We start from the raw sequence: 25,069 nt of genomic DNA on the forward strand, positions 1-25,069 counted from the left end.
TCTCATAGACGGGCCACTCTTTCTCATAGACGGGCCATTCTTTTTCATAGACGGGCCATTCTTTTTCATAGACGGGCAATTCTTTCTCATAGACGGCCCACTCTTTCTTATAGACGGGCCACTCTTTGTCATAGACGGGCCACTCTTTCTCATAGACGGGCCATTCTTTTTCATAGACGGGCCATTCTTTTTCATAGACGGGCAATTCTTTCTCATAGACGGCCCACTCTTTCTTATAGACGGGCCACTCTTTGTCATAGACGGGCCATTCTTTCTCATAGACGGCCCACTCTTTCTTATAGACGGGCCATTCTTTCTCATAGACGGCCCACTCTTTGTCATAGAGGGGCTACTCTTTCTTATAGATGGGCCATTCTTTCTCATAGACAGGCCACTCTTTCTCATAGACGGGCCACTCTTTCTCATAGACGGGCCATTCTTTTTCATAGACGGGCCATTCTTTCTCATAGACGGGGCACTCTTTCTCATAGACAGGGCACTCTTTCTCATAGATGGGGCACTCTTTCTCATAGACGGGGCACTCTTTCTCATAGACGGGGCACTCTTTCTCATAGACGGGGCACTCTTTCTCATAGACAGGGCACTCTTTCTCATAGATGGGGCACTCTTTCTCATAGATGGGGCACTCTTTCTCATAGATGGGGCACTCTTTCTCATAGATGGGGCGCTCTTTCTCATAGACTCATAGATGGGCTATTCTTTCTCATCAACTTACAAGGATGCGAAGATGAGACGCCAAATCAATGTTCGTCTTCATCTGCTATTCACAAAAACACACTCCCTGTCGCCATGGATACATGCAGTACAAAGCTGTCTAGTTCACATACTCAGACACCATACAAAGTGATGTTTTTATTTCAGGGCCAGACTTCAGTAATAGTTGCTGATTGAAAGACCCTGGTCTTGCATTGTCTGTCTCTCTCTATGAGAAAATGTCATGTTGTTCCATTGTTGGATAAATGTATTATATTGAATTAATTTGTTTGAGTGTTATCCTGTCATAAATGTTGCCCTGGAGGCAGAACTGAGCAATTACCACTAGATGGGCCAGCTGCAAAGTTACAATTGGCTATACACTCTTAGAAAAAAAGGTGTTATCTAAAACCTAAAAGGGTTCTTCAGCTGTCCCCATAGAAGAACCCTTTGAAGAACACTTTTTGTTTCCAGGTAGAACCCTTTTGGGTTCAATGTAGAACCCTTTCCACATTGCTGTAATAGATGCAGTCATTGCTTAAGGGCTGATGTTTTTAAGTAGTTATTGAGTTAATTCGCTGATTTGCATAATTTCGATTGCACATTCAAAGTGTGATCCTCTCTTGAGTCACATTAAAACCCATCAAAAATAATAACATTGACTATATAGTTTGGATCTTTGTTTTGTCTTTCGCTCTGAGGCCAGCGGTACAATTATATTTAGTGACTTTGAAACGGAACACGCGGAACCCACAGTTTTTATAATTCAATAATGCTTTTTGAAATGGGGTGCCTCCAGCTGTGTACTTTTAGCAGGGTGCGTGACTGTTTCATCAACATCTTTAAGCCTGTTACCCCAATCCTCAGGTATGATGATTCCCCCTGTAGCTAACGCAAGAGTAGGTAATACTTCGCTTCCAACTTTCATCTCCTTCAATTAAAACAAGAATTAGAAGTATTCTATTAAGAAATATAAATGACATTCCTTTTTCATCAATTTGGCAGGATTGAGACATTTAGTCCATTAACTCTTTGTCCAGCAAAATGTAATTAGGGCTCTGACACATTTGAAATGTTCATTTTATTACAGTGTCTCATGGACGAACAAACGTCTCTGTTTGCTCTAACAGACAGCTCGATACACCATTTACACCATTACCCTGTCCCTCTGTGTCCCTCACGTTCAGTGATGGATGATGAGCCATAATGGGTGTGACCCAAAATAACCTAAAATAATGCCTGCCCTCCTGTCCACCCCACAGCAATTATATGTTAAAACAGAGAACAATTACAAAACACTTGATAGCCTGTCAACCGGATTTATATATTGCCATTACTTTGTTTACCATTTCACATCCAAGTGTGGATCCATGGATCATCCGATTGTAATAATAGTATAGAACTAAAACTAAACCACATGGAAATCCAAGAGAGGGATGTCACGATCGTCATTAGATTAAACGTGCCAAGGCGCAGCGTGATAAGCGTACATGATTTATTAGATATTCAACACACGAACAAAAACAACAAACGATACGTGAAGTCCACAGGTTCACAAACACAAACCTACACGGAACAAGATACCACACCACACAAATGCCAAACGACTACCTAAGTATGGTTCCCAATCAGAGACAACAAGCAACAGCTGATTCACGTTGCCTCTGATTGAGAACCACCCCGGCCAACATAGAAACACAAAACATAGAAACTAACACCCTGGCTCAACATTAAAGAGTCCCCAGAGCCAGGGCGTGACAGTACCCCCCCCACAAAGGCGCGGACTGCGACCGCGCCAACCAAACACCACAGGGGAGGGACCGGGTGGGCATTCCACCTCGGCGGCGGATCCGGCACCGGGCGTGACCCCCACCCTCTAACTACCCCCCCGTAGTGCCCCTGGTCTGGTCTGGCCCCGCTGGCTGGAGCTGGACTGGACATCGGTGGAGTGGATTGCTTAGGCTCCGGTGTGGAGCAGCTGACCGGTACCTGACCAGGCACCTGTGAAACGGGCACGGGCTGTGCCGGACTGACGACGCGCACCACAGGCTTGGTGCGGGAAGCAGGGACGGGCAGGACCGGGCTGACGATGCGCACCATTGGCTTGGTGCGGGGAGCAGGGACGGGCCGAACCGGGCTGACGAAGCGCACCACTGGCTTGGTGCGGGGAGCAGGAACAGGCCGGACCGGACTGGCGATGCGCACCATTGGCTTGGTGCGAGGGGCAGGAACAGGCCGGGCCGGGCTGGCGACGCGCACCATAGGCTTGGTGCAAGGGGCAGGAACAGGCCGGGCCGGGCCGGGCTGGCGACGCGCACCATTGGCTTGGTACGAGGGGCAGGAACAGGCCGGGCCGGGCTGGCAACGTGCATCACAGGCTTGGTGCGAGGGGCAGGAACAGGCCGGGCCGGGCTGGCGACGTGCATCACAGGCTTGGTGCGAGGGACAGGAACAGGCCGGACCGCACTGGGAACACACACTCTGGCCTTATACGGGGATCAGGAACGGGCCGGACCGGACTGGCAACACACTTCAGTACCTCTCGCCGTGCCTCTACACTTTCCTTCCCTCTAATCACCAATGGCTCCCGTAACCCGGTGGCCTTCTCTCCTTGTCCACAAACTCGCCCCTTATCTGCCTCCAGCAGCCCCGTCGTCCACGGTGTGAGCCCCCCCCCCCCCCCCCCCCCTGAAAAATTATTGGGCTTGTCTCTCCCCCGTGGATATGGCCTCCATGGCTCTCGCCAGACTCTCCATCCTCTGCTCCCAAGTCCAACCTCTCTCCTCTTCACGCTGCCTGACCCAGTCGAGGTGGTATCTTCTGTCACGATCGTCATACGATGAAACGGGCCAAGGCGCAGCGTGATAAGCGTACATGATTTATTAGATATTCAACACACGAACAAAAACAACAAACGATACGTGAAGTCCACAGGTTCACAAACACAAACCTACACGGAACAAGATACCACACCACACAAATGCCAAACGACTACCTAAGTATGGTTCCCAATCAGAGACAACAAGCAACAGCTGATTCACGTTGCCTCTGATTGAGAACCACCCCGGCCAACATAGAAACACAAAACATAGAAGCTAACACCCTGGCTCAACATTAAAGAGTCCCCAGAGCCAGGGCGTGACAAGGGAGAAGAGCGTGTGTTGGTAAAAATGTCTAGGAAGGGAGCTGCTTGTAGGCTTTCACCTCAGCTGGCCCTGTTGAATGAACTGGAGTGGTAAGAAGGGACAAGAAGACCCACATGGCACCCTGTTCCCTATGTAGTACACTACCTCATTATTTAATGAAATTATTGTTATGACGTTTTTTTATTTTTTTACTTTTGACCAGGGCCCATGGGGTCTGGTCAAAAGTACTGCATTATAAAGGGAATACAGTGCCTTTTGAGACACACACCTGTTCTGCTCAGTGGCAGACTCCCCTATCATTAACCTCTCTCTGCATTAATAGCAGCTTAATTACTCCTCCTCAATCCATAATGTTGAGTCAAGAAATTGACGATAATCTAATTAGGCTTTCGCAGTGCAATTATGTCACTCTGCTATGTTAGACACGGACACGAATGATCTGCTTGGCGTGTTAACACACTGGTGGTTTGTTGTAACCGAGTATTGGTGCTAAACCGTGTTATTGGAGGCTGGCATGCTAGTTGGCTTTGGCGTCATATGATTCGGTGTACCAAGTTAGCTAGCTGAATAAACTAAGTTAGAGTCTATTCCTAGAAACATTGAACCGCTGTAGTTTACAACAATTATCATTTCTAAAGTGGAAGTTGGGAGAGTTATATTTGAGTGTTTCAGTGAAACGTAAGTGAGGGAGGCCCCGCTCTCTCGCTTTCCCAGATGTTTAGTTCATTTCATTCCGATCTCCTTTGCATTATTGTAGCCTTTCTCTGTAGCCTGTCAACGATGTGTCTGTCTATCCCTGTTCTCTCCTCTCTGCACAGGCCATACAAACGCTACACACCACGTGGCTGTTGCCACTCTAATCTGGTGGTCCCTGCGCGCACGACCCACGTGGAGTTACAGGTCTCTGGCAGCCTCTGGAACTGCCGTTCTGCGGCCAACAAGGCAGAGTTCATCTCAGCCTATGCTACCCTCCAGTCCCTCGACTTCTTGGCGCTGACGGAAACATGGATTACCACAGAAAACACTGCTACTCCTACTGCTCTTTCCTCGTCTAACCATGTGTTCTCGCATACCCGAGAGCATCTGGTCAGCGCAGCGGTGGCACAGGAATCCTCATCTCTCCAAAGTGGACATTCTCTCTTTTTCCCATGACCCATCTGTCTATCTCCTCATTTGAATTCCATGCTGTCACAGTCACTAGCCCATTCAAGCTTAACATCCTTGTCATTTATCACCCTCCAGGTTCCCTTGGAGAGTTCATCAATGAGCTTGACTCCTTGATAAGTTCCTTTCCTGAGGATGGCTCACCCCTCACAGTTCTGGGTGACTTTAACCTCCCTACGTCTGCCTTTGACTCATTTCTCTCTGCCTCCTTCTTTCCACTCCTTTCCTCTTTTGACCTCACCCTCTCACAGTCCCCCCCTACTCACAAGGCAGGCAATACGCTTGACCTCATCTTTACTAGATGCTGTTCTTCCACTAATCTCACTGCAACTCCCCTCCAAGTCTCCGACCACTACTTTGTATCCTTTTCTCTCTCGCTCTCCTCCTAAACTACTCACTCTACCCCTACTCAGATGGTAATGTGCCGTCGCAACCTTCGCTCTCTCTCTCCCGCTACTCTCTCCTCTTCCATCCTATCATCTCTTCCCTCTGCTAAATCCTTCTCCCTCCGATCTCCTGATTCTGCCTCCTCAACCTTCCTCTCCTCCCTTTCTGCATCTTTTGACTCTCTATGTCCCCTTTCCTCCCGGCCGGTCTCGGTCCTCCCCTCCTGCTCAGTGGCTTGAAGACTCATTGCGAGCTCACAGAAGAGGGCTCCGGGCAACCGAGCGGAAATGGAGGAAAACTAGACTCCCTGCGGACCTGTCATCTTTTCACTCCCTCCTCTCTACATTCTCTTCCTCTGTTTCCGCTGCTAAAGCCACTTTCTACCACTCTAAATGTCAAGCCTCTGCCTCTAACCCTAGGAAGCTCTTTGCCACCTTCTCCTACCTGCTGAATCCTCCTCCTCCTCCCCCTCCCTCTCTGTGGATGACTTCGTAAACCATTTTGAAAAGAAGGTTTACGACATCCGATCCTCATTTATTAAGTCAAATGACACCGCTGGTCCTGCTCACACTGCCCAACCTTATGCTTTAACTTCTTTCTCCCCTCTCTCTCCAGATGAAATCTTGCAACTTGTGACGGCCGGCCGCCCAACAACCTGCCCGCTTGACCCTATCCCCTCCTCTCTTCTCCAGACCATTTCCGGAGACCTTCTACCTTACCTCACCTCGCTCATCAACTCATCCTTGACCGCTGGCCATGTCCCTTCCATCTTCAAGAGAGTGAGAGTTGCACCCCTCCTCAAAAAACCTACACTCGATCCCTCCGATGTCAACAACTACAGACCAGTATCCCTTCTTTCTTTTCTCTCCAAAACTCTTGAGCGTGCCATCTCTAGCCAACTCTCCTGCTATCTCTCTCAGAATGACCTTCTTGATCCTAACCAGTCACGTTTCAAGACTGGTCATTCAACTGAGACTGCTCTTCTCTGTGTCACGGAGGCTCTCTGCACTGCTAAAGCTAACTCTCTCTCCTCTGCTCTTATCCTTCTAGACCTATCCGCTGCCTTTGATACTGTGAACCATCAGATCCTCCTCTCCATCCTCTCCGAGTTGGGCATCTCCGGCGCTGCTCACTCTTGGATTGCGTCCTACCTGACAGGTCGCTCCTACCAGGTGCCGTGGCGTGAATCTGTCTCCGCACTACGTGCTCTCACCACTGGTGTCCCCCAGGGCTCAGTTCTAGGCCCTCTCATATTCTCTCTATACACCAAGTCACTTGGCTCTGTCATATCCTCACATGGTCTCTCCTATCATTGCTACGCAGACGACACACAATTAATTTTCTCCTTTCCCCCTTCTGATAACCAGGTGGCGAATCGCATCTCTGCATGTCTGGCAGACATATCAGTGTGGATGTCGGATCACCACCTCAAGCTGAACCTCAGCAAGAGGGAGCTGCTCTTCCTCCCTGGGAAGGACTGCCCGCTCCATGATCTCTCCATCATGGTTGACAACTCCATTGTGTCCTCCTCCCAGAGTGCAAAGAGCCTTGGCGTGACCCTGGACAACACCCTGTCGTTCTCTGCTAACATCAAAGCGGTGACCTGATCCTGCAGGTTCATGCTCTACAACATTCGCAGAGTACGACCCTACCTTACATAGAAAGCGGCACAGGTCCTAATCCAGGCACTTGTCATCTCCCGTCTGGATTACTGCAACTCGCTGTTGGCTGGGCTCCCTGCCTGTGCCATTAAACCCCTACAACTTATCCAGAACGCCGCAACCCGTCTGGTGTTCGACCTTCCCAAGTTCTCTCATGTCACCCCGCTCCTCCGCACACTCCACTGGCTTCCAGTTGAGGCTCGCATCTACTACAAGACCATGGTGCTTGCCTATGGAGCTGTGAGGGGAACGGCACCTCATTACCTTCAGGCTCTGATCAGACCCTACACCCAAACGAGGGCACTACGTTCATCCACCTCTGGCCTGCTATTCTCCCCTACCTCTACAGAAGCACAGTTCCCGCTCAGCCCAGTCAAAGCTATTTGCTGCTCTGGCACCCCAATGGTGGAACAAGCTCCCCCACGACGCCAGGACAGCGGAGTCACTGACTACCCTCCGGAGACACTTGAAACCCTACCTCTTTAAGGAATACCTGGAATTGTATAACAGTAATCCTTCTACCCCCCCCCCCCCCCCAAAAAAAAAATGAAGAAGAATAAAGAGGTTGTCCCACAGGCTATCATAAGGTGAATGCACCAATTTGTAATTCGCTCTGGATAAGAGCGTCTGCTAAATGATGTAAATGTAAAAATGTAAATGCTATGCATAGGTGGCTCCATTAAATATATTTTTAGTTGTGGTATTGTAGACATCAACCCTGTGAAACCCTGCACTGTTATCAATCAATCAATTGTATTTGTCACATGCTTCGTAAACAACAACTGTAGACTAACAGTGAAATGCTTACAGGCCCTTCCCAACAATGCAGAGAGAAAGAAAATAGAGAAATAATAGAACATTTGAAAAAGAATAACACAAGGAAAAAACTACACAATGAGTAATGGTAACTTGGCTATATACACGGGGTACCAGTACCAAGTCCATGTGAAGGGGTACGAGGTAATTGAGGTAGATATATACATATAGGTAGGGATAAAGTGACTAGGCAACAGGATAAATAATAAACAGTAACAGCAGCGTATGTGATGAGTCACAAAGTCAAACTACAGGTACAGCCTTATTTGGCTGCAGCTTAGCAAGCACTCAGTCAGTGTTGATTGTAAACCCACCTTCAAACCATTACTGAAATCTGCAATTTCAAAAAAACATTTGCAAAAATTTTCAAATGGAACACGGGTCTATAGCTCTGGAGACTGGGCTGATAACACTATGTTTTAATTAGCTGAAAGTGACATCTAAATTATTTGTAAATTGTGATTTCACATAGTTTAAAAATAGCAAGGGGTTTCACATCAAAATTGGTATTTTCTTGATCTTTCACAGTCTTCACACCAAAAATGTTTATCACTTACAAGTCACATGTGGCAACAAACTCTAAAGTATTTCCACACCAATTATAAATGGCAATACCTTTTGATTATAATACATTATTCCAAAATGTCTTATTGTTTTATTTTTATTTTTTATGTATAACAATTTCCTTAAATCCATGATGTTACAGCATGAATGGCTTTATCTGAGTCTTTGAATATAGCGGCGGTGCTTTAGTGGTCCACAAGAAACCATTAGCAAATTAGCAAAACTCCATCAACAAACCCCCATTAGCGGAACCTTCCTCCCTCATCTCTGAAAGGTAGACAGAGCCTCACAATGTAGTGAAGATAATGGTCCATCATCCACACCCTACCATAACATTGACACTATGGTGCTGCAAAGTGCTGAGATCTAACTGTGTCTCCTGATATGCCCTTCTCTCATTTCCACCCAGAAGTAGAAATGCATAGTGTAGTCTCTCACTGACTGGTCAGACGAGGCCTGACCCGCCCAGACCTTTAGTGATGCTGTGATTAAATGTTCATCTTTAAACTGGCTAGGACAGTGACGGAAAAGTGCATTACCCGAGAGATGACAGTCTCTTCAAAACTAAACGTGTCTGATTTGACATTTTAATAAAGCACAGTGCCGCTAGTTCTCGATGATGACTTCTCGCTGAAGTCCATGAAAAATAACTTAGTTGGTCTGAATTTGTATCTACCGGTATGTCCAGTTGTCAGCTCATATCAACTGAAATAAGGAACAAGAATAATATGAATGTAGAGATACGTAGAGATACGTAAACAATACTATACATGCACATAACAGAGGACTGCCTTGAACAAAGTTTAAAGTACCCTGAAGGTTATTCAGTACGTGGCCAATTTGTTTTACAGTGCTTTGTTGCTTTATCTCAGACATGAGTGTGACCGTAGTGACCACTATGTATTTTCAGATAACTGGCTTCCTTTCTCTCAGTATTATTTATCAAGATCAAGTTATTTTAATACCCAGTCATAGATGAAATGCATATGTATACTCTAATAAACAATAAAGCACACATTTAAAGGGAAATCACAAGTAAGAAAGACAAGTAGTCATATAGTACATGGTATGAGGGAGAGGGTTAGGGAGGGAGATTCAAAAAGAGTCTTGTGAATTAGGTGGCATAAGTAGGGTGTTTTTTTGTATCTCTCAGTCATGGCCTGTGGGATAGAGATGTGGCATCACATGGGTGGCATCACACACTATACTTGCATCACACTCTACACTGGTATCACACACTCCACTGATGAAGTGGAACGTTAATAACTGACACACAAAAGTGATTGGCTATAACTCCTGCTGTATTCCACAAATATTTTTTGTCTAACACATTGACAACTTTTGGTCATTCCATTCGCTCTGATTCAAGCTCTTCGGCACCTTGAAAGTCAACACACATTGCCCACATCTGAGGCATTTAGTTATCTGGCAATTTTCAGATGTATTTTTTTATTAGCTGGGGTTATCTAGGCCACATAATACATCCACTGAAAAACAACCTGTCCAGATATGTGTTTGTTTTTCCACACAGTTTATTTTGACTCTTCTCCAGTTTTCCTGTTTGTTCGTTTTTCTTTGAAATTAGGTGGAAGTACACTGAAACAGTCCAATTGGCAGACACTGAGTACACTGTTGGTATTCAGAAAATGTACTTCCCAACCAGTTGTAGGTTTACTGAAGTTATGAGGTTGTTAATTGGTCAAGTAAGTCTGGTCTTTGTGACAGTCCTTTAGCAAATGGCTGCTTCGAATCAGATTCAGTTTCCTGTCAGAACGATATACAAGTTAAGTCTACTGTCTCGCACTCTCGTCTGTCGTCTGTCTGTTACTTTAATTGAAGGATCCATGGATCCAAAAGCACCTCTCCACAAAGTGTTTTTGAAAGGCCTAATGCTAACAACAAGTAAAGAACCCAGAGTTCTCCTTTGCGGGAGAATGAAGGGATATCAGAAGAGATTAGCCATAGTGAGGGATCCAAGCTAGGCTGGCCCGCTGGCAGCAGCTTTGTCCGTGGAACGGAATCCGGGGAAAGGGGAAGGCAGAGGGGGATTCTAAATTGAACCTGGCAGTCCTGGCTGAACTTTGGAGCTGGTTTCTAGCAGGGGTAAGAAGTGTAAAAGCACATTAATTTCTGACATGTTATTTTTGTGTTACCTTTTTCTGGCTTTGTCTAGTATGTTAGTTCTGAAGGCCTCTCAATTGGAAATGTGTTTAATTGTCCTCTGAGGCTACATCCTATCATGTTGCTTCAATCTCCGTTGATGTTTAGGTTTCAAAGATTTCCGACAGGTTTCCTACAGCTCTACATGTTTAACCTCTTAAGGATCAGCCACTTTTTTTCTATTTGTTGTTGTGCACTCTCCTCAAACAATAGCATAGTATTTTTTCACTGTAATAGCTACTGTAAATTGGACAGTGCAGTTAGATTAACAAGAATTTAAGCTTTCTGCCCATATAAGACATGTCTATGTCCTGGAAAGTTTGCTGTTACTTACTACAGTCATGCTAATCACATTAGCGTATGTTATCTCAACCGTCCCGTATACCGGACACCGATCCCGTAGAGGTTAATATCAATACAAGACATGTATACTGAACTAAAATATAAACGCAACATGTAAAGTGTTGGGCCCATGTTTCATGAGCTGAAATAAAAGATCCCAGAATTTTTTTCTACTATAAGCCGCCTCCAACATCATTTTAAAGAATTGCAGCCTCACAACCGCATATCACGTGTAAGGCGTCGAGTGGGCGAGCGGTTTGCTGATGTCAACGTTGTGAACAGACTTCCCCATAGTGGCGGTGGGGTTATGGTATGCGCAGGCATAAGTTACAGACAACGAGCACAATTGCATTTTAACGATGGCAATTTGAATGCACAGAGATACTGTGATGAGATCCTGAGGCCCATTGTCGTGCCATTCATCCACCGCCATCACCTCATGTTTCAGCATGATAATGCATGGCCTCATGTCACAAGGATCTATACACAGTTCCTGGAAGCTGAAAATGTCCCAGTTCATATCACAATGCATACATTCATTTTGGACATCATTTCAATGCACCTCCAATATCTTTGGATGCATTAGCTGGTTTAGGAATAGTGGGAATGATAAAGTAGCCCCATCTATGGCTTTACCCTTTCTTGATAATTTGCCTGTCAGCATTATAAAGCCTAGTGAGCCTGACCCCTAGCAGAATAAACTGCCCATGAATCAATGGAACTGGGTAAACATGTGGGCAATAAATAATGGTAATTTAAAAATACTGGTTATTTCATAAATTAGGTAATCAATTAAGTTGCATTTGGTATTCATGCACTGCTTGCTTGGACTGTAGTGTGAGTTATAGCCTCTAACTGTGTGTCTGTGTTTCAGTGAGATTGTGTCAGTGTGCTTTTCTTACAGTGAGTGTGGGTAAATTTGCTTTTATATGAGTGTGTATGTGTTGTGTACATTCATGTGTGTGTGTGTGCGTGTGTGTGTGCTTATATGTGTGTTTATATGTGTGTTTCTTATGTGAGAGATAAAGGTGCGATGGAGGTTGTGTGTGCATCTGCCTGTGTGTGATAAAGAGCTGTACAGTCACTAATAGCCCATTTTTACCTCTGCACATCAGAGCCCTCTCCTATATAGGTGTCCATTAGCGTAACTCTATCATTGTTAAGAGCAGGAAGTGGGAGTACACATTAGCTGAAAGCTAACTCAAATGACATTAGTGCAGAGAATTTACACCTTTACTTCAGTGAGGTCTCCAATCCTAGATGCCAGTATGTACAGTGCATTCGGAAAGTAATCAGACCCATTGATTTTTTTCAACATTTTGTTATGTTACAGCCTTATTCTAAAATTGATGAAATTGTTTTTTTTCTCCCCCTCATCAATCTACACACAACACCCCAAAATGACAAAGCAAAAACAGGTTTTTAGAAAATGTTGCAAATGTATAAAGAATTAAAAACAGAAATACCTTATTTACATAAGTATTCAGACCCTTTGCTATGAGACTCGGCACACACCTGTCTATTAAAGGTCCTACAGATGACAGTACATGTCACAGCAAAAACCAAGCCACGTTGTCGAAGGAATTTACATAAGTATTCAGACGCTTTACTCAGTACTTTGTTGAAGCACCTTTGGCAGCGATTACAGCCTCAAGTCTTCTTGGGTATGACGCTACATGCTTGGCACAACTGTATTTGAGGGGTTTCTCCCATTCTTCTCTGCAGATCTTCTCAAGCTTTGTCAGGTTGGATGGGGAGTGTAGATACACAGCTATTTTCAGGTCTCTCCAGAGATGTTCGATTGGGTTCAAGTCTGGGCTCTGGCTGGGCCACTCAAGGACATTCAGAGACTTGTCCCGAAACCACTCCTGCGTTGTCTTGGCTGAGTGCTTAGGGTCATTGTCCTTCGCCCCAGTCTGAGGTCCTGAGAACTCTGGAGCAGGTTTTCATCAAGGATCTCTCTGTACTTCACTCCGTTCATCTTTCCCTCGATCCTGACTAGTCTCCCACCTCCCTGACCAAGGCCCTTCTTCCCCGATTGCTCAGTTTGTCTCACCATGAAGACGAGGACGAGAGAAAGAAAGATGGATTAATCAAAACAAATGACTCAGTGAGCACATTTCATAACCTAATGGCATGTTCATCAAGGGTACAGAATAGTACAGAATAGACAAAAGCAGCAGTACCAGAGATGTATCAGTTTTCCTAGGATGGAAAAGGATTATGTGGCCATTCTTAATGTGTTCTGGGAGAAGTGGGTGTTTGTGCTGCAAACTCACACATTGACTTTGTTTAATATAACCCAATTTCTCATAGGTTCCAATTAAAGGATGGAAAGTGAACCCATCGCCTAAAAAAAACAGACCTTTATTTTTTTGTTATTTTCCCTAGGTAGTTAATTGCACGGAAATCCACTATACCTTCGCTACAGCCCCATCTTGCAGAACCGCTCCGCTTGTACTTTAAATATTATATAAGGAACCTAAGTAACAATTGTTGTTCTTTTGCACATCAACTATTCATGTTCGCTAAGTGAGGTGCACCTTGGGAGAGAAACAAAAAAGAACCCCACTGGAAGTCTTTGCCCTATTTCAGTGTATTGAAGGCAATGTGCAGCCTCAGTTTATGCTTTAACAACCTTTCCAGAGCAAGACAGGGGTTCTAACTTAGAAGTCCTTAACTTCTGGCTGTGTTATACACAGTTGACCAAAGGCTGATGAGAGGGGTATTCATGCTATTCGTCCAGCTTCATTATTAAGTAACTGGATTTAGGTGCTGCTGCATTGTCTGTTTTCCTCCCCTTGGGCCACAATAAGACTGTATGAGAAACAAATCTACAGTAGCGCATGACAGCAGCTTTCAGACGAAGCAAAACTCAAACACAATTTTAAACAGTAAATCCTGAAAATCGCTCCAGACCAAACACACAAAAGACAGCGGACATCATTGATGTTCCGCTTCCCCCTGCTTTAGAACTAAATCCATCATACATTGTGTTTTAGTTTTTTTCCACCCACCAACAAATCGACCGCGTCTGAGTCTGGTAACCTGTGCATACAGGAGCTGACCTTGCTTGGCTGTGAGGGAATTACCAGGTTGAAGGCCTTATGATACAGCCATTTTCTAAGGAGAAAAATATCACATGATCTATTGATACATTTCTCACCCAGTGTGTACATTTATACCGTATCCCACTTCTTTGTTTTTATTTTTAAGCCAGTTGAGAACAAGTTCTCATTTACAACTGCGACCTGGCCAAGATAAAGCAAAGCAGTGCGATAAAAACAACAACACAGAGTTACATATGGGGTAAAACAAAACATAAAGTCAAAAATACAACAGAAAATATATATACAGTGTGTGCAAATGTAGCAAGTTATGGAGGTAAGGCAATAAATAGGCTATAGTGCAAAATAATTACAATTAGTATTAACACTGGAATAATTGATGTGCAAGAGATGATCTGCAAATAGAGATACTGGGGTGCAAATGAGCAAAATAAATAACAATATAGGGATGAGGTAGTTGGGCGGGCTAATTTCAGATGGGCTGTGTACAGGTGCAGTGATCGGTAAGATGCTCTGACAACTGATGCTTAAAGTTAGTGAGGGAGATAAGTGTCTCCAGCTTCAGAGATTTTTGCAATTTGTTCCAGTCATTGGCAGCAGAGAACTGGAAGGAATGGCGGCCAAAGGAGGTGTTGGCTTTGGGGATGACCAGTGAGATATACCTGCTGGAGCGCATACTACGGGTGGGTGTTGCTATGGTGACCAATGAGCTAAGATAAGGCGGGGATTTGCCTAGCAGTGATTTATAGATGGCCTGGAGTCAGTGGGTTTGGCGACGAATATGTAGTGAGGACCAGCCAACAGGAGCGTACAGGTCACAGTGGTGGGTAGTATATGGGGCTTTGGAGACAAAACGGATGGCACTGTGATAGACTACATCCAATTTGCTGAGTAGAGTGTTGGAGGCTATTTTGTAAATGACATCGCCAAAGTCAAGGATCGGTAGGATAGTCAGTTTTATGAGGGCATGTTTGGCAGCATGAGTGAAGGAGGCTTTGTTGCGAAATAGGAAACAGATTCTAGATTTAACTTTGGATTGGAGATTCTTAATGTGAGTCTGGAAGGAGAGTTTACAGTCTAACCAGACACCTAGGTATTTGTAGTTGTCCACATACTCTAGGTCAGACCCGTCGAGAGTAGTGATTCTAGTGGGCGGGTGCCAGCAGCGTTCGATTGAAGAGCATGCATTTAGTTTTACTAGTGTTTAAGAGCAGTTGGAGGCTACTGAAGGAGTGTTGTATGGGTTTGAAGCTCGTTTGGAGGTTTGTTAACACAGTGTCCAATGAAGGGCCAGATGTATACAAAATGGTGTCGTCTGCGTAGAGGTGGATCTGAGAGTCACCAGCAGCAAGAGCGACATCATTGATATACACGGAGAAAAGAGTCGGCCCAAGAATTTAACCCTGTGGCACCCCCATAGAGACTGCCATACGTCCAGACAACAGGCCCTCCGATTTGACATATTGAACTTTATCTTAGAAGTAGTTGGTGAACCAGGCGAGGCAGTCATTTGAGAAACCAAGGCTATTTAGTCTGCCAATATGGTGTCCAGGGCACACCTGGGGGCTGAGGGGGGTCTGTAGCAAGCGGCAACAGTGAGAGACTTATTTCTGGAAAGGTGGATTTTTAGAAGTAGAAGCTCAAACTGTTTGGGCACAGACCTGAATAGTATGATAGAGCTCTGCAGGCTATCTCTACAGTAGATTGCAACTCCACTCCCTTTGGCAGTTCTATCTAAACGGAAAATGTTATAGTTGGGGATGGAAATTTCAGAATTTTTGGTGACCTTCCTAAGCCAGGATTCAGAGACTGCTAGAACATCAGGGTTGGCGGAGTGTGCTAACGCAGTGAATAACTCAAACTTAGGAAGGAGGCTTCTGATATTTACGTGCAGAAAACCAAGGCTTTTACGGTTACAGAATTCAACAAATGATAGCTCCTGGGGAGTAGGAGTGATACTGGGGGCTGCAGGGCCTGGGTTAGCCTCTACATCACCAGAGGAACAGAGGAGGAGTAGAATAAGGATATGACTAAAGGCTTTAAGAACTGGTCTTCTAGTGCGTTGGGTACAGAGAATAAAGAGGGCAGATTTCCGGGAGTTGTAGAAAAGATTCAGGGCATTATGTACAGAAAAGGATATGGAAGGATATGAGTACAGTTGAGGTAAACCTAAGCGTTGGGTAGATAGCATCACTGGAGGCACCGAATGAGCCGGTCTTGGCGTGTATGGGGGGTAGAACAAAGGAACTATTTGAGGCAGTTTGAGAGGGACTTGGGGTTCTACAGTGAAATTGTATAATAAGAACTAACCCAAACAGCAATAGGCAAGGCATATTGACATGGGAGAGAGGCATAAAGCAATCACAGGTGTTATTAGAGAGAGCTAAGACAACAACTGGTAATAGCGATAAAGTTTGGGCTGAGGTTAAACAGAATAAGCAGGACAGGGTACCGTGTAAAGGAACAGTCCAGCTGGCATCAGCTGTGCAGCTGAGTGATCATAAGGTCCAGTGAACAGCAATATGTGAGTCCGAGAGCAGTTCAAATTGGTGCTTCAGCACAGCTAGCAGGAAGCACAGCTGTAGTTTGCATGTGCTAGCGGGCCGGGGCTAACAGATGGATCTTCGTGTTCGTCGCAACGGAAAGCCTGTTGAAACCACATCAGACGATTTCGTCGGCAAACCAGTCGTGTTGGATCGGCGGGGCTCAGTGTCAACACTAGGAGGTCCCGTCCGGTTGACAGAGAGGTAGATAGCCGGGAGATGGGCCTGAGGCTAGCTCAAGGCTAACTGGTGCTTGCTATGGGCAATGGTAATTAGCCAACAACAGGTTGCAGCTAGCTGGTTGCGATCATCCGGCGCTAGGGTCCAGTGATTCCGGCAGAAAGTCCGATATGCTCTGGGTCGACAGCACGCTGTGAAGACTGGCCGACGAATTGTCCAGGCTAGAGCTAGAGCTGTCTGGTGGATAGTGTAGGCCATGGACAATGGTGAAGACGCTAACGGTGGCTAATAGCAAGTAGCCATTCAGTTGCAGCTAGACTAGTTTCAGCTTAAGGTTCTTGATGAAAGTTATAAAGAAATAATAGAATCCTTTCCACGTTGGGTGAGGCGGGTTGCAGGAAAGTATATTTAGTTAAAGAATGAAAAGTAAAATTGAGAAATATATACAAAATAGACCAAAAAAAACAAGAAACTGACTATTTACACTAGGACACAGAAAAAAAAAGAAAAAAAAAACACAACCGCACTGCTACGCCATCTTTGATGTTGTTATTGTTGTTGTTGTTTTTCAAGGCCAACCTCTGAACTGATAAGCCTCCTTGACCCCCAGTATATAAACTGAGTGTACAAAACATTAAGAACACCTTTCTAATATTGAGTTGCACCCCCTTTTGTCTTCAGAACAGCCTCAATTCGTCAGGGCATGGACTCTACAAGGTATCAAAAGCGTTCCACAGGAATGCTGGCCCATGTTGATTCAAATGCTTCCCATAGTTGTGTCAAATTGACTGGATGTCCTTTGGGTGGTGGACCATTCTTGATACACACGGAAAACTGTTGAGCGTGAAAAACCCAGCAACGTTGCAGTTCTTGACACAAACTGGTGCACCTGGCTGTCACGACCGTCTTCAAAAGGAGCAGACCAAAGCGCAGCGCGTTGAGTGAACATGACTTTATTAGAGTAAAGACACGAACGACAAAAAAACCATAAACAAAGACGGCTAGTGAAGTCCACAGTTACAAATACTGAATACGGAACAAAAACCCACAACCCACATGAGAACACAGACAGAATAAATATGGCTCCCAATCAGAGATAACGAGCCGACAGCTGACACTCGTTACCTCCGATTGGGAGTCACACGACACCACAATTAACACACCCAAAACACAACCAACCGAATACACCCTTACAACCAACCCCACAACAAATACCCAACAAAACAAATACACCCTGGCTCAAATCCAACAGTCCCGGAGCCAGAGTGTTACAGTACCCCCCCCTAAAGGTGCGCACTCCGGGCGCACCAGCATACCGTCTAGGGGCGGGTCTGGGTGGGCGTCTGTCCACGGTGGCGGTTCTGGCCCTGGTCGTGATCCCCACCCCACCTTAGTCACCACCCGCTTCCCTAGCCTCCTCCACATGACCACCCTCCAATTTACCCCACCTGGATTAAGGGGCGGCACCGGACTAAAGGGCGGATCCTGGTTGGCTGGCTCTGGCGGATCCTGGCTGGCTGGCGGATCCTGGCTGGACGGCTCTGGCGGATCCCGGCTGGACTGCTCAGGCGGATCCCGGCTGGACGGCTCTGGCGGATCCCGGCTGGACGGCTCTGGCGGATCCCGGCTGGACGGCTCTGGCGGATCCCGGCTGGACGGCTCTGGCGGATCCCGGCTGGACGGCTCTGGCGGATCCCGGCTGGACGACTCTGGCGGATCCCGGCTGGACGACTCTGGCGGATCCCGGCTGGACGGCTCATGGCTGGCTGACGGATCTGGCTGCTCATGGCTGGCTGACGGATCTGGCTGCTCATGGCTGGCTGACGGATCTGGCTGCTCATGGCTGGCTGACGGATCTGGCTGATCCTGTCTGGCGGAAGGCTCTGGCTGATCCTGTCTGGCGGAAGGCTCTGGCTGATCCTGTCTGGCGGAAGGCTCTGGCTGATCCTGTCTGGCGGAAGGCTCTGGCTGATCCTGTCTGGCGGAAGGCTCTGGCTGATCCTGTCTGGCGGAAGGCTTTAGCGGCTCCGGTCTGGCGGACGGCTCTGAAGGCTCATGGCAGACGGGCGGCTTATGCAGCGCTTGGCAGACGGACAGTTCAGACGGCGTTGGGCAGACAGGCAGTTTAGGCGCCGTTGGGCAGACGGGCAGTTCAGGCGCCGTTGGGCAGACGGGCAGTTCAGGCGCCGTTGGGCCGACGGGCAGTTCAGGCGCCGTTGGGCAGACGGCAGACTCTGGCCGGCCGAGACGCACTATAGGCCTGGTGCGTGGTGCCGGAACTGGTGGTCCCGGGCTGAGGACACGCATCTCAGGGCTAGTGCGGGGAGCAGGAACAGGGCATGCTGGACCCTGGGAACGCACTATAGGTCTAGTACGTGGTGCCGGAACTGGTGGTCCCGGGCTGAGGACACGCATCTCAGGGCTAGTGCGGGGAGTAGCAACAGGGCATGCTGGACCCTGGGGACGCACATAAGGCCTAGTGCGTGGTGCCGGAACTGGTGGTCCCGGGCTGAGGACACGCATCTCAGGGCTAGTGCGGGGAGCAGCAACAGGACGCACAGGACTCTGGGGACACACAGGAGGCTTGGTGCGTGGTGTAGGCACTGGTGGTACTGGGCTGGAGCGGGGAGGTGGCGCCGGAAATACCGGACCGTGCAGGCGTACTGGCTCCCTTGAGCACTGAGCCTGCCCAACCTTACCTGGTTGTATACTCCCCGTCGCCCGACCAGTACGGGAAGGAGGAATAACCCGCACCGGGCTATGTGGGCGAACCGGGGACACCATGCGTAAGGCAGGTGCCATGTAAGCCGGCCCGAGGAGACGCACTGGTGGCTTGATGCGTAGGGCCGGCTTCATGACCTCCGGCTCAATGCTCAATCTAGCCCGGCCGATACGTGGAGCTGGAATGTACCGTACCGGGCTATGCCTGCGTACAGGATACACCATGCGCTCTACTGCGTAACACGGTGTCTGCCCGTACTCTCGCTCTCCACGGTCAGTCCAGGGAGTAGGCGCAGGTCTCCTACCTGACTTCGCCACACTCCCTTTTAGCCCCCCCCCAAGAAATTTTTGGGTAGTACCCACGGGCTTCCAGCCTCGACTCCGTGCTGCCTCCTCATACCACCTCCTCTCGGCTTTAGCTGCCTCCAGCTCTTCACGAGGGCGGTGATATTCCTCCGGTTGTGCCCAAGGACCCTTTCCAGCCCGTATCTCCTCCCATGTCCATGAATCCTTTGGAGGCGTCCATAAATCCTGTGTAGGTAGGTCCTGTTGCCGCTTGTTACGCTGCTTGGTCCTCTTGTGGTGGGTTTTTCTGTCACGACCGTCTTCAAAAGGAGCAGACCAAAGCGCAGCGCGTTGAGTGAACATGACTTTATTAGAGTAAAGACACGAACGACAAAAAAACAATAAACAAAGACGGCTAGTGAAGTCCACAGTTACAAATACTGAATACGGAACAAAAACCCACAACCCACATGAGAACACAGACAGAATAAATATGGCTCCCAATCAGAGATAACGAGCCGACAGCTGACACTCGTTACCTCCGATTGGGAGTCACACGACACCACAATTAACACACCCAAAACACAACCAACCGAATACACCCTTACAACCAACCCCACAACAAATACCCAACAAAACAAATACACCCTGGCTCAAATCCAACAGTCCCGGAGCCAGAGTGTTACACTGGCACCTACTAACTCTAAATGGCACATGCATAGAATCCATGTCTCAATTGTCTCAAGACATAAAAATCGTTATTTAATCAATAAGGGATCATAGCTTTCACCTGGATTCACCTGGTCAGTCTATGTCAAGTAAAGAGCATTAGAATATTGGTATTAGGGGCTCGTATACCATAAAAATCGTCCTCTCTCATCTTAAACGGCACTCACCGCCACTGGTGTATAGTAAAGTTACACATTATAAGTCTAGGAAGGGGGTGAGAACCATGAGCCTCCTAGATTTTGTATTGAAGTTAATCTACTCAGAGGAGGACGGAAGCTAGCTGTCCTCCGGCTACACCATGGTGCTACCCTACAGAGTGCTGTTGAGGCTACTGTAGACTTTCTTTGCAAAATAGTGTGTTTTGATCAGTTATTTGGTGACGTGATTATACTGTATTTAGTATAGTTTTATCTAAAAAGGATACATTTTTTACTATTTTAATTTTTAAGAAATTCAGTGAGGAGGATGGTCCTCCCCTTCCTCCTCTGAGGAGCCTCCACTTATATACACACATGCAGGAATAGAGGCACAAACATGCAGAGATGCTTTCGTTTCTCTCTCTCTCTCTCTCTCCTGTCTCTCTCTCTCTCTATCTATCTATCTCTCGCTCTCTCTCTATCTCTCTCTCTCTCGCTCTCTCTCTCGCTCTCTCTCTCTCGCTCTCGCTCTCGCTCTCGCTCTCTCTCTCTCTCTCTCTCTCTCTCGCTCTGCTCTCTCTCTCTCTTTCTCTCTCGCTCTCTCTCTCTCTCTCTCTCTCTATCTCTTGCTCTCTCTCTCTCTCTCTCTCTCTCTCTCTCTCTCTCTCTCTATCTCTCTCTCAATTCAATTTCAATTCAATTTAAGGGCTTTATTGGCATGGGAAACATGTGTTAACATTGCCAAAGCAAGTGAAGTAGATAGTAAACAAAAGTGAAATAAACAATAAATATTAACAGTAAACACTCAGAAGTTTCAAAAGAATAAAGACATTTCAAATGTAATATTATGTATATATACAGTGTTGTAACAATGTGCAAATAGTTAAAGTACAAATGGGAAAATAAATAAACATAAATATGGGTTGTATTTACAATGGTGTTTGTTCTTCACTGGTTGCCCTTTTCTTGTGGCAACAGGTCACAAATCTTGCAGCTGTGATGGCACACTGTGGGTTTTCACCCAGTAGATAAGGGAGTTTATCAAAATTGGGTTTGTTTTCGAATTCATTGTGGATCGCTGTAATCTGAGGGAAATATGTGTCTTTAATATGGTCATACATTTGGCAGGAGGTTAGGAAGTGCAGCTCAGTTTCCACCTCATTTTGTGGGCAGTGTGCATATAGCCTGTCTTCTCTTGAGAGCCAGGTCTGCCTACGGCGGCCTTTCTCAATAGCAAGGCTATGCTCACTGAGTCTGTACATAGTCAAAGCTTTCCTTAAGTTTGGGTCAGTCACAGTGGTCAGGTATTCTGCCACTGTGTACTCTCTGTTTAGGGCCAAATAGCATTCTAGTTTGCTCTGTTTTTTTTGTTTGTTCTTTCCAATGTGTCAAGTAATTCTCTTTTTGTTTTCTCATGATTTGGTTGGGTCTAATTGTGTTGTTGTTGTTGTTGTTGTTGTTGTTGTCCTGGGGCTGTGTGGGGTCTGTTTGTGTTTGTGAACAGAGCCCCAGGACAAGCTTAATTAGGGGACTCTTCTCCAAGTTCATCTCTCTGTAGGTGATGGCATTGTTATGGAAGGTTTGGCAATCGCTTCCTTTTAAGTGGTTATAGAATTTAACGGCTCTTTTCTGGATTTTGATAATTAGTGGGTATTGGCCTAATTCTGCTCTGCATGCATTATTTGGTGTTTTACGTTGTACACAGAGGATGTTTTTGCAGAATTCTGCATGCAGAGTCTCAATTTGGTGTTTGTCCCATTTTGTGAATTCTTGGTTGGTGAGCGGACCCCAGACCTCAGAACCATAAAGGGCAATGGGTTCTATAACTGATTCAAGTATTTTTAACCAGATCCTAATTGGTATGTCAAATTTTATGTTCCTTTTGATGGCATAGAAGGCCCTTCTTGCCTTGTCTCTCAGATCGTTCACAGCTTTGTGGAAGTTACCTGTGGCGCTGATGTTTAGGCCGAGGTATGTATCGTTTTTTGTGTGCTCTAGGGCAACGGTGTCTAGATGGAATTTGTATTTGTGGTCCTGGCAACTGGACCTTTTTTGGAACACCATTATTTTTGTCTTACTGAGATTTACTGTCAGGGCCCAGGTCTGACAGAATCTGTGCAGAAGATCTAGGTGCTGCTGTAGGCCCTCCTTGGTTGGTGACAGAAGCACCAGATCATCAGCAAACAGAAGTCATTTGACTTCAGATTCTAGTAGGGTGAGGCCGGGTGCTGCAGACTGTTCTAGTGCCCTCGCCAATTCTTTGATATATATGTTGAAGAGGGTGGGGCTTAAACTGCATCCCTGTCTCACCCCACGGCCCTGTGGAAAGAAATGTGTGTGTTTTTTGCCAATTTTAACCGCACACTTGTTGTTTGTGTACATGGATTTTATAATGTCATATGTTTTTCCCCCAACCCCACTTTCCATCAATTTGTATAGCAGACCCTCATGCCAAATTGAGTCAAAAGCTTTTTTGAAATCAACAAAACATGAGAAGACTTTGCCTTTGTTTTGGTTTGTTTGTTTGTCAATTAGGGTGTGCAGGGTGAATACGTGGTCTGTCGTACGGTAATTTGGTAAAACGCCAATTTGACATTTGCTCAGTACATTGTTTTCACTGAGGAAATGAACTAGTCTGCTGTTAATGATAATGCAGAGGATTTTCCCAAGGTTGCTGTTGACGCATATCCCACGGTAGTTATTGGGGTCAAATTTGTCTCCACTTTTGTGGATTGGGGTGATCAGTCCTTGGTTCCAAATATTGGGGAAGATGCCAGAGCTAAGGATGGTGTTAAAGAGTTTAAGTATAGCTAATTGCAATTTGTGGTCTGTATATTTTATCATTTCATTGAGGATACCATCAACACCACATGACTTTTTGGGTTGGAGGGTTTGTATTTTGTCCTGTAGTTCATTCAATGTAATTGGAGAATCCAGTGGGTTCTGGTAGTCTTTAATAGTTGATTCTAAGATTTGCATTTGATCATGTATATTTTTTTGCTGTTTGTTCTCTGATATAGGGCCAAAAAGATTGGAGAAGTGGTTTACCCATACATCTCCGTTTTGGATAGTTAGCTCTTCATGTTGTTGTTTGTTTAGTGTTTTCCAATTTTCCCAGAAGTGGTTAGAGTCTATGGATTCTTCAATTACATTGAGCTGATTTCTAACATGCTGTTCCTTCTTTTTCCGTAGTGTATTTCTGTATTGTTTTAGTGATTCACCATAGTGAAGGCGTAGGCTCAGGTTTTCTGGGTCTCTATGTTTTTGGTTGGATAGGTTTCTCAATTTCTTTCTTAGGTTTTTGCATTCTTCATCAAACCATTTATCACTGTTATTACTTTTCTTTGGTTTTCTGTTAGATATTTTTAGGTTTGATAGGGAAGCTGAGAGGTCAAATATACTGTTTAGGTTTTCTACTGCCAAGTTTACACCTTCACTATTACAGTGGAACGTTTTGTCCAGGAAGTTGTCTAGAATGGATTGAATTAGTTGTTTCCTAATTGTTTTTTGGTAGGTTTCAACACTACTTTCCTTCCATCTATAGCATTTCTTAATATTATTCAGTTCCTTTGGCTTTGATGCCTCATGATTGAGTATTGCTCTGTTCAAGTAGACTGTGATTTTGCTGTGGTCTGATAGGGGTGTCAGTGGGCTGACTGTGAACGCTCTGAGAGACTCTGGGTTGAGGTCAGTGATAAAGTAGTCTACAGTACTACTGCCAAGAGATGAGCTATAGGTGTACCTACCATAGGAGTCCCCTCGAAGCCTACCATTGACTATGTACATACCCAGTGTGCGACAGAGCTGCAGGAGTCGTGACCCGTTTTTGTTGGTTATGTTGTCGTAGTTGTGCCTAGGGGGGCATATAGGGGAGGGAATGCTGTCACCTCCAGGTAGGTGTTTGTCCTCCTGTGTGCTGAGGGTGTCAGGTTCTTGTCCAGTTCTGGCATTTAGGTCGCCACAGACTAGTACATGTCCCTGGGTCTGGAAATGATTGATTTCCCCCTCCAGGATGGAGAAACTGTCTTCATTAAAGTATGGGGATTCTAGTGGGGGGGATATAGGTAGCACACAGGAGGACATTTTTCTCAGTTGAGATCATTTCCTTTTGAATTTCTAACCAAATGTAAAATGTTCCTGTTTTGATTAATTTAATAGAGTGAGTTAGGTCTGCTCTATACCAAATTAGCATACCCCTGAGTCCCTTCCCTGTTTCACACCTGGTAGTTTGGTGGATGGGACTACCAGCTCTCTGTAACCTAGAGGGCAACCAGTGGGTCCGTCTCCTCTATACCATGTTTCTTGTAGGATGACAATGTCTGTATTTCCGATTTCTTTGGTGAAGTCCAGATTCCTGCTCTTTAGGCCAAAGGCAGATGACCTCAGGCCTTGGATATTCCAGGATGAAATAGTGAAGGCTTTGTGTTCCATAATGTGTCTAATGTTGTTGGT

The sequence above is a fragment of the Coregonus lavaretus genome, assembly GCF_964263955.1.
Source record: "Coregonus lavaretus genome assembly, chromosome: 32".
NCBI lineage: Eukaryota > Metazoa > Chordata > Actinopteri > Salmoniformes > Salmonidae > Coregonus > Coregonus lavaretus.